The sequence below is a fragment of the Octopus bimaculoides genome, chromosome 3, assembly GCF_001194135.2.
Source record: "Octopus bimaculoides isolate UCB-OBI-ISO-001 chromosome 3, ASM119413v2, whole genome shotgun sequence".
NCBI lineage: Eukaryota > Metazoa > Mollusca > Cephalopoda > Octopoda > Octopodidae > Octopus > Octopus bimaculoides.
Window position 1 is genome coordinate 52482805 of NC_068983.1, and position 8918 is coordinate 52491722.

The following is an 8918-nucleotide window of genomic DNA, read 5'->3' on the forward strand; positions in this document are numbered from 1 at the left end:
TATATACATACATACATACATAGAGAGAGAGAAAAAGATAGAGATAGATAGATAGATAGATAGATATAAGTATGTATTATGCATACTAATTATATAATTATATCAGTAACTATAAGTGTGTTTTGTAGGCAAATACATTCATCTATGTGTGTGTGCATATATATAGGCACATACATATATATACATATATAGGTACATATACAATGCATACATACATACATACATACATACATACATACATACATACATACATACATACATACATACATACATACATGTGTGTACGTATTTATGATTATGTGTTTCCAACACCATTGGATTTAATGTCTCGCATTCTCAGAAAAGTGCAGTATAGCGATTCGACAAATAGTTGTCAATAAAATGACTATTTGACTTAAATAATTTTCGAACTTAATGTGATCAACTCGAACCTGTAGATGAGTTCCTCCATTATGGCTACAGTTATTTTATCTGTATTAACTCATTTGTACTTATACAGCGTTAGTGTTCTAAATGTTAACCGTGGTTGGGAAAAAGTTTTTTTTTGCAGTAAATAAGATTGAAATGATAAATAGGTTTGAAATGATTCTTAAACCGCTAAACCAATTAGAATCTTTTATTTTTCTTTGTACCTTCAAATTCGTAATTTATTATTATCCTTCTTTTGTATCAGAGCTACAAGCATTACAATTTTATCTTGGTCTTCTCTTGCAAATTTCACATGTCAACTTTACTTCCTGTCACGTGATTACACACAGCTTTAACAGTTCAGAAAATAATTCCTTTTTCCAAGCTCGGCATGACAGCGTAGGCATAATTTCAATAAAGAACATTTCAGCTACGACCATAACCATGCAAATCAAGAGCATGTAGTAAATCATTTGCTAAAGTTGCTGCTCGGAATAAATTATTCACTGTATTCCAATCGCAAGTCTGGAAAGGCATAATTTTGATTCATTGATTTCAGCAATAATGTCAATAGATTGAGCAATTACATTGTTAGACTCACTATACCTTTATATCAGTCTTTTCTTATGAAACCTATCTATGAAATGCTTTCCTATTGTGCAGCTAGCACATTATACATAATTGGCAGCCGTATGGTGTAAGATAAAATAAAGACTGGAAGCTTCGTGGTTATTAGGTCAGCATTGGCAACATGGCACTGAATAAAAATTGTATAGATCAAAGTATTCTAGTCACCTTTGCAAACTATTGCAGCATATTATTAAGAATGGCGAAATGTCTTCCTTTTTATGATTGGCTTTGGATTTCAAAGACTTAATCGAGTAACGTTATGGACAAATGATTTTTGTACATCATATTTCCTACTCTGGATCTATTTGAATTTCAATGGTTTTTGACCTATGATGAATGATATATATTAAAAATTAGTATTCTTTTTATCAACTTAATAATATATCTACCAGAAATATCTTCTAACCCAACATATATGTCACAGCAGAGATCATTGCAATTTAATTAAAACTACACTTACTTCCAACTAGTTCTTTATTTAGAATTAATATTTTCCTTAAGAAAAAAAAAATACATGTCTTCGTTTAATTACAATAAATTTGAGAACTTGACGTTCATCAAGAAAAATGCATTAATGTGTATCTTTTAATTTTATATCTTATTAGATATAGAATGAAGGGTTCTCAATATGGCAACCTATATAATATCACAAATGCTACAATGTATTTGCTGCTGTGAACAAGCATTGAATAGGATTGCATATCTTCTAAGAAACTCAGTATGAATCAATTTTTATAGTTTTTGTGCATTCAGAATTTGTGGTTCGTTTTTAAGAGGGTGGTCAATCCATTTAACACCGGCTTTTTAATATCTATTCGCAATAGCGTTGCCTTCTAAAGCAAAACTCTAACACGGCTGTTACATATACTATACAGTGCTTGGCGCCAACTCGATACACTGGCTGTTCATAAATGTGGTTCCTACTTTTATTCATTCACACATAATCTACAATAGACTCGAGATATGCAGACCTGTTTTTGATGTAACGATGCCATATTACACTGTTTATTAAATAGAACACCGAATTACTTTGTATATGAAATAGAATAACAAATAACTATTTTCGAATAACAATATAGCAGATCTTTACTTATGCGCATAGATCTTTGTAATATTTATTAGAATGGATAAATAATAGATTAAGCAAGAAATTTCGAAACTATGTGTTGATTTCACACCAGAATACAAGACAAAAAACTGAATTTCTTATTATGTAGGTTATTAAATTAAACATGAATTCAAGAAACATATAATCATGTCTGAAATATATACCCCAAGGAGTCTTCTGCATTTATCTATTTAGTTTTGGCTCCAAAATATTGTCTGAAAATATTTTCTAGTAAACGACATGTGCAGTTATATGTTATGCTAATCATATGACTGAAGTTTAGCTTTATTTTCTTTTTCTTTTTCTTTTTCTTTTCTCTAATAGTTATCGCAGATTAGCTGTTACTTCACTAATTACTACGAATATCAACAATAATGCTTCGTGCAAAGTATATTTCTCACCTCCATACTGTTTCAGTTATTTTAAATGATATAGCTTCCATCTTCGTTTAACTTGTTAATTGACTATTCTAGACATATTTGCACACACATTCGATGCTGACCTCTAGTTTAGTACATTTGTAGAGGTGAGTGATTGTAGGTGTGTGGCTTGTGAATGCATACCATATACATATGTGTGTGTATTTATGTACTGAAGGCACACACACACAGACCACATATGCATGTGTGTGCATATATATATATATATATATATATATATATATATATATGATATTGAATATGTGACAGTTAATTGGTTGTCATAATAAAACTCAGAGTTTCAGATGCCGTGGCTGAAGTCTGCTCCGGCATCTCATCAGAACTGTCAATTCCATTGTCAACTCTCTTGTCAATTCCATTATAGCTTTCAAAAAATAATTGTTAAAATCGAACTGCACTCTTCAAAATTTACACTAAGAATAAGTACAAGGTAAAATTACAACCTGCCTTTATAGCAAGTTGATACAGGCAGTTTATTCCGTCCCCCTCCAACTTTAATTTATGCAATTGAAAAAAACCGCATTATTTATGAGATGACCCAATATATATCATATTAGAAGGAAAGTCAAGACCAAGGCAGAACGGGTATTCAGAATAATTTAATTTGAAATCTTACAAACGTTTCTGGGAGGCTAGCATGTCCATGCACTGAGTATTCCGTCATTAGAGATAAGTTATGAGTATTCTGATGACGGAATAGGCAGTGCATACACATGCTAAACTACCACTTGGGTTATCCCAGAAACGACTGTAAGATTTCAGATCAAATTATTCTAAATGACTTGAGACACTCGTTCTGCCTTGGTTTTGATTTTCCTTCTAATATAATATATAACTGCTATAACGGGACCCTAATATGGATCCCTATATCCAGACTTGGCTGTGATTTTGGAACCTGACAGTCGATCTACCGTTGCACCTACCCAGCGTACTTATTCGTTTAGATCACAAGTGAACTAAGCCCTTCATTTTCTCTGTGTATTTATATATATATATATATATACACACAGAGGGCAACAGCACAGATTTTTTTCAGCCAAATGCATCCACAATAATTGCTCGGTCATGTCTCTAGTAAAGAAACACTTAACCAAGTTACCTTGCAGCGGGAGTGGAACCGAAACCATATACTTGCGTAGCGAACGCCTTAAGCACACAGAAATGGCTACGCCTTTACTAAGCTTAATTAGATGTTTAGCACTAGATCTCCAGGAAAATAGGACATGTTTGCCGATTAAATGCAATATCATAAATTTACACCCACACTCAATTCAAATATGTATATTTGAACAATAATTTCACGTTCCATAGTTTACTCTTCGATTTCTCAAACTTTCATTTGCATATTCGTGTCAGCGTCAGCATGTAAACATGTTTATGTATATACCAATGCACACACACACAAACACACACACACACATACACGCGTATATCCTTATATATATAAGCTAAATTATAGCTCAAATATATATATTTAAATTGAGTGTGGGTGGAAACTATATGTGTGTGTGTGTGTGTGTGTGTGTGTGTGTACTCCACTTCATTACTTCGAAATCTACAAACTACATTGTTTAAACATCACATTATAAAACCATGCAATATGAACATGCTTGGATTATTTATATATTCATATTCTGTCTTTCGTCTGAAATAATGTATTAAAAGATCGTCTGCCTATACCACGTAAATTAATTAAAATCAAATATTAAACGATAGTATTACTTCTAGAATTAGTTGCGCTCAGTAATTAAGTGCAGCTGTTATATATTATGAAATGTTTTAAATTTCTTTCTAAACGATAATTTTCTTATCGAGATTATATTTATATAAACTGCAAATTGTTAGTTTGTTCATTTTTGTGTTTAATTCATTTCATTTACTCATATAAAATGTTATATCTTATAAAAGTTAAAATATTATTCATAAAACATTACTCATATAAAATATCTTATAGTATCCTATAATAGTTAAAATCTATAATAGTTAAATTCAGCCGTTTTATATATACTTGAATTTTTTTTTTTTTATGTTAACGACTCTTTGTGTCCTCGCAAATTTTTTGTCTTTGAGTATCTTGTATAATGGTCTCCTTATCAAACCAGAAAAATAATAACATATGTGTTTTAAAAAGCCTTTAAGCAATGCAGGGAAGAATGTGGTGCTATGTGGTGCCAATAAGATAAGATATTGTATTATTTAGGCGCTTTTTAAATGCTTCAATTCTATTTCGGGCAAGATACCCGCTATTAAATGTAAGGAAGAAAAAAGGCAGTAAGCTGACGGAATCGTTAGCGCGTCAGGTAAAATGCTTAGCGAGAATTTGTCCGTCTTTATATTCTGAGTTCAAAAGCTGCAGGGGTCGACTTTGCCTTTCATTTGTTCAAGATCGATAAAGTAAATACCACTTGAGTACTGAGGTGGGGTTCGATGTAATCGACATACCCCCTCCTCGAAATTCCGAGATTTGTGACAATATTTGAAACCAAATGTAAGAAAGAAAATAATCCAAGAGCTCAGAGAAAAATGTAAGCTTTAGAATAACATGGAAATTTCTTTATAATATGTGACGGAAACGAAATATTAAATGTGTGTACTCGGTGCACCTTCTTTATTATCCCTTGTTTAAAATTTAAAAGTCCAAGTTCACCTTTCCATAACCGAGAATTGATTATCTCCCTTACAAAAGCTGACCACCATGGCACGCATCGTATATGAATGAACTAAAGATTATAATATGTTCATGTATGTGAATTCCTTTCACATTAATTCAAATTAAAATATGGAATCTGATGTTAGAATCAAAGCAGCAATCACAGACTGAATGAAGATTACATGATTATGTTCTTTCATTATTATTCTTTTAATTAAAAATGGATGCAAATGCAAAAACCCCTTATGGAATAAAAATGTACGAATTTATTCACGTAAATATTTTCTTCAGAAAATTACTATGATTCTTAGGATGAATTTATGTAGAAAGTAGAACGCAATTTACAGTGGAGAAAAAAATATAATTGAAGTAAGTTTATATTTTCGTCAAAAGCATTAATAACTTATAATGAAGTCCATCGCCTTCATTCCAGAATCGAAACTGTGGAGCGGGGGACTAGAGTTAATGCGCCACCATGTCTTCTCATATAATCGAAATCAAAATATCACCTACGTCTTAAATGAAATCCTCTTGCTGTCGATAATGTGATAAATGGTGCTTTTCTTGTTTATTGTTGCATTTTAGTATATCTCTTTTTTTTTTAATTCTTGCCCAAATAAACATGAAAAACATGTTAAGAAGTAAAACACTCGGGAGGACATGAAAGAGTTTTATTCCTTCGTAATATCTTTTCAACTATTAAACCAAGCTGTTGTTACTGATAAAATTCAAGATGGTGGATGACCTCTTAGCAGAAGAGTTTGAGAAAAGAATTACGATTCGTAACGCATTATTTTCTATAAAGCAATGGCGGAGATCTGTTCAACAAATATGGGATATTGCTGCAACCTCACCTACATTAAGACGAAAGGTCGACATAAATCAGCTTTAGGTATAACGCCTTTAACGATCGCATATTTTTGATCGTCGTGCTTAAGAAAATAACTCCATCAAACGGTAAATATGTAGCGTCTGTTCTTGTAGCTCTAAATGAGACTATGGGCTAAACAATCAAAGAAAACCTTTAATTTGATGCTTGAATTAATATAAAAATAGATAGAAACTATGTAAAATGCTTTCCAAAACACCCATATATTATCTTTGGTAGAAAATTGTACTCAAAAGAGGAAAAATATACGAACATAAAGTGCCATGGCATCGTACGTTTTCCGTTTGATGTATGCCTCTACATATAACCTTCACTATTCTCTTAGTCTCTCTCCTTCTCTCTCTCTCCCACACATTCTGTCTTCTCTATATGCATTTATCTCTAACTCGTATATACGTATAAACATACACATACGGACATACACCTTTGCAGATATATATATAAAGAGAGGCTGAACGAGAAAGGCGTGTACGTTATTTGAATACAGATGTGTTGGAGTGTGTCAGTATACTTATATGTGTGGGGCTGTGTATTCGTATATGTGTGTGTATGAGAAAGGGATAGAAGATTATAGATAAAACACATCTATGTACATAATACATACAGCCAATAGTAAGCACAATCATAGCTTAGTTGTTATACAACTTCTCGTGTATGTATACATATATGACTGATAGAGGGGAACAATCTGTAGTTTTTTAGTGAGGCATTGACTTCAGCGTACAAGCTGTTAGTGTTAGTTAGGGTAAATCCTGTTCGAATGGAACTTTTCACCAAAAGCATTCCATCCGTAACCGCAGCGTCTTTTGTCGCACATCATATGTGAACGACTATATTAGCTAATGTACTTTTGTAGGGCGATGTGCTGGTAGAATTAGGAGCGTGTCGGACAAAATGCTCAGAAGAATTTCTTTTTTCTTCTTTACCTTCTAATCTGAAATCCGACCGAGGTCGACTTTGATTTTTCATTCTATGTGGATCGATCAGATAAGTACTTGTTGGGTCGATTTAATGGGCCTACGCTCTCATAAAATCCCGTAATTGAACAAATATTTGAAACTTTTATCTAATATACCTTCCTCGCTATAAGGTGATAGGGTGTGAATTGCAGAAAATTTAATATTTTCTACAAAACAAGAAATCAGTAAGACGTTTTTGTTTTTATTCTAAAATCAATAAGAGACGAAATAAATTTGGCATGGAAATGATTTATAGAATATGCTTTTTATATTCTTACAACTTCGTTTATATAAATATGGTAGAAATCACCCGATTTCGACTCGAAAAATTGATCCGATCGCGCTCTGAACTCGGCATCAGTGTTGAACGAAACTCCGTGCATAGCATTTGAAAGAGATCGAAAGAGGTGGAAATCCATTGGTGCCAAATCAGGAGAGTACGGCGAGTGAGGCAGCATTTCCTAGCCATGCATTTGAATGGCTTCCTTGGTCATATTGGCGATATGAGGGCGGGCGTTGTCATGCAGCAGAAGACCTCCATGCTGCCGATTAGGTCTTTTGTCTTGAATAACTGTGTTCAGTCGTTCCATCTGTTGAACATAGAGTTCGGCGTTGACCGTTTGGTTCCGTTCAAGCAATTCGTAATGGATAATCCCTTCCTGGTCCCACCATACGCACAACATCGTTTTACGCGGATGAAGATCTTGTTTCACGCGTGGTGTCGCTTGTTTACCGGGGCTAAGCCATTCCTTACGCGGCTTCATATTGATGTACAGGCACCATTTTTCGTCGCCAGTAACGATTCGGAGTTGAGCGGTGACGAGCAAGCAAACCAGCGGAGATTGTGGCTCATTGATTTTTGTTGTCATTTAAAGCATGTGGGACCCCTGCTCCATACTTCTGAACCTTTCCCATCGTGTGAAGATGCTTCCCTATAGCAGTGTGGGAGAATTTCATTTCCTCTGCCAGTTCCCTTGTCGTTTGACGAGAATTTTCATGCAAAAGTTGGGTTCGTTTAATCGCTCTTCATCGAACTCAACTGGACGGCCAGTTATATATATGTATGTATATATATAAAAGAGTGAGAGAAAGTTGTGGCGAATTAGTATAACAGTGTTCACCACCATCCCCTGCCGGAGCCTTGTGAAGCTTAACGTATGTTCGCTCAATAAACACTCATAACGCTTGGTCTGGGAATCCTATGACCACGAGTTCGCTGCCCTAACCACTGGGTCATTGCGCCTCCATGAATACATATAGACATATATGGAATATTTTTAAAAATATAAATATACATACAAATATATGGAAATAGAATCAATGTGGGATATATATTGATATATATACGCATTCTAAATCGAATTTATAACTCTGTATAAGTATTTTAAAAAATTTGATTTCCTAATATTAGTTTTTATTTTAATTCTTATGTATCTTATATATAGTTTTATTTTAATTCTTTAATTCTCATATATCTTATAAGTAGTGTGTCCGTTCGTGCTACGATCACGATGAGAGGGATAACTTCCCTTGGCAAAACAAACAGGACACAGTGGTGTGTCGATAAGCCAGCTGGAGGAGATGTCCTCCTGGGGCTAAAGCAACAGTAACATCCACCCCTAGGGGTCAGCCACACTTAAGTGGCAATACACTTCACTTTATCGTGTAGTTACTGTTAATACTTCATTTAGAGAATTAACATTGCTTGTTTTCACTTTTTCGATATCAGTGAAGAATTTCACTGGAAAAATATACATAAGGTTGCCAAGAATTTATATCTCTCATCGAAGGTCGGTAGCTATCTGACGCTGACGAAGGGAAATAACCCTGAAAC